This window comes from Syngnathus leptorhynchus, chromosome 17, assembly GCF_054491065.1.
Source record: "Syngnathus leptorhynchus isolate UIUO chromosome 17, UIUO_Slep, whole genome shotgun sequence".
NCBI lineage: Eukaryota > Metazoa > Chordata > Actinopteri > Syngnathiformes > Syngnathidae > Syngnathus > Syngnathus leptorhynchus.
In genome coordinates, this window is record NC_141211.1 from 175,001 (window position 1) to 177,500 (window position 2,500).

A 2,500-nucleotide genomic window follows, 5' to 3' on the forward strand; every position below is an offset into this window, starting at 1 on the left:
CCAAGTCGGGCGCCACCCCATGCAGCCTCCTCGACTACTCCCCATTGCCGCCGTCCAGTCTCAGAGGCCACGGGGAACCACCCTGTTACAGGCGATCTTCCAAGCCAACGACCCCACCCAGACACCCAGCAGGTTGTCCCACCAGAGACCCCAGGCACGATGCAGCAGCTCGACGTGTGACACCAACCAGACCACTTCCCTAACGAGGCCCCCCAGCTGAAGGCCCCGCGGGTCCACAGGCCCGATCCCATCATTACGGAGCACACACGCACCCACACCCAGGCCCACAAGGCATCCCAGGCAAAGCCACCAGCAAGCCGCCAGCCGGGACGACTGACGGACCCGCAACAGCAGCCGGGACGGTGCCCCAGTGTCGCTAAACGACACACCGCCCCGGTCCATCTCCACAGTGACCCCCAAACCGTCCGGGCAGACCCTCGCACCGTACCACACTCCAGGGATCTTCCACATCCACAGAGACCAATGAGGTGTCCAGGCCCACCAACCTGTATTGGGAACCACGACAGACAGCCAAGGCCCCGCGCGCCACCGCGCGCATGCTAGGCAATGGCCCCCCGACTGCGGACGAGCCGGGACAACCACTGCTTCGCGCCACCTGTCGCCTCCCCTTTCACCAACGTCCTCCTGGCTACCACCAACCACACCGGCCTGTCCCGCGGACCACCATCCTGAGCAGGACAAAGTCCCCTCATCAAGCAGCCCATCTGGAGTAGCCCAGCATGGCAGGAGCCGCAGCGAATTCGGCCTTCGCCCCAGAAGAAGCGGCACAAGCGTTCGAAAGCATGGATGAGAGAATCCATAGCGAGGAAGGCAGGGTCATAGAGACAAGTCCCTCTCCACATTCCAATCCCGCAACTGCGAGCTCGGTGTCGGTGCCACCGCAGCCCACCCCGATGAGCAGCCCACACGGGCGACGAATCACCCTCACGCGTCCAGCACGCCCAGCTTCCCACTACACACAGGCCATGACCATGGGAAACCGAGTCGAAAGCCCTCGCACGGCCAGTAAGCGACCGCCAGCTACCGTTCAGCCTACCCTCCGGCAAGCCTCCCCGCAGACCTGGCTATCAAGCCCCGTCCCTTTGAGAACCCTGGGATCAACTCCACGCACTTTTCACGTGGCAGACAGCCTCATCAGTTGCTTCCCGGCCGAAACCCAGTCCGAGGGGCCAGTCCCCCGGTCCTGCCTGGGCACAACCACGAGCATAGCGTTCAAAACCAGCCAAGTTGGAAGAAGCAGGAGATTCGGTCAGCACAGGCTCTGACCTGCTTCCTTGACTAGTGCAACAGCCGCAGGGTGTCTCACTCACCCTGCAAACTGCTTGCCGTGCCGTCACACAGGGACCTCCAAATCCACCTCACTCGTTTCGTTACCCGACACGCGTCGGACAACCCCACTCGTCAGTGATATGCCTGCGACTCACACCCGCACAACATACCACAGGCATCTCTGTCAAAATGCCCTCTCAGAAACAAGCTGTGGCACCATCATGGCATCCGTCGCCCATATTCTCATAACCAGACCGACGGCGGCCACCAGTGCCACTGAGGAGTTGTCAGGAGCTTCGCCAGCCTGGATCCACCCGCTCCACCGGCCAGACTGACTGTGACTCCGACTCTGTGCAGCTGTGACACGGACTTCCGAACCAAAGGAGTTTTCGCAACATGGTCTGTAGACATGACTACAGCCGTTTGAGGACCCTCAGCCAAACCCCGAAAGTTGGTCCCCATGGCCTCCGAGGCGGTTGATCACACGCCATACACGCACCCAACCTCAAGCACGCGAAGACGAGGTCGCTCGAGCAGTCACGACCCCCCATTAAGCCGTGCCTCCGCGGTTCTTGATAACCCAGGTCCGCAATCCTGGGCAGCTCGGCTCAGCCAGAGCTCAGTCACCGTTCCCTTTAAGACTTTACTAAGAATCAAACCCGGGCAGCAGCCGGCACGACCCAGTAGGGCCTGCCCCCAACCAAAGCCAAGTCCACAGTCTGACCCACTTGGGAGAGGCCCCCATCAGAGACGCCGAGCTCGCTCCCCGTAAAGCCATCCAGCGACCAGCACGCATCACGGCTGCCCAGGCTTCACAGTATTGCGTTTCCGCTAGGATTTGAGAAATTACATTCGACAGAAGGCGCCACATCCAGCCTTTGTTTATTATCACTATGTGCAACGGCATCAACACCGTCTCGGTTCGTCTCAGCCTCGCCACCTTTCAGTCACACCAGGCGTACCAGCAGGGCGCCGAGCGAGCGCACAAGCCAGCCTGCAAGGTGCTAGAGAGCGACCCGCAGTGGGTAGGAACCGTCCACCAGTGTCGGCAAGCCGAGGCCGATGGGGGCCCTACCAAGGCAGGTCATGAATGCCAGTCGGTCAGATAGGAAATGGGGTACTCGGAGCCCGCCGGGATCAGACGAGCCACCGGGGAGAGGGAGCTACATGAGTACCGCAGCCGAGATCAGACGGCGGCCCCAGGATCCTC

General features: G+C 61.5%; 1 pseudogene; it reads right to left on the reverse strand.

The window, feature by feature from the left end:
* Positions 1-2,500, reverse strand: part of LOC147042766 (28S ribosomal RNA) — an 8,436-nt pseudogene that overhangs the window by 2,477 nt on the left and 3,459 nt on the right.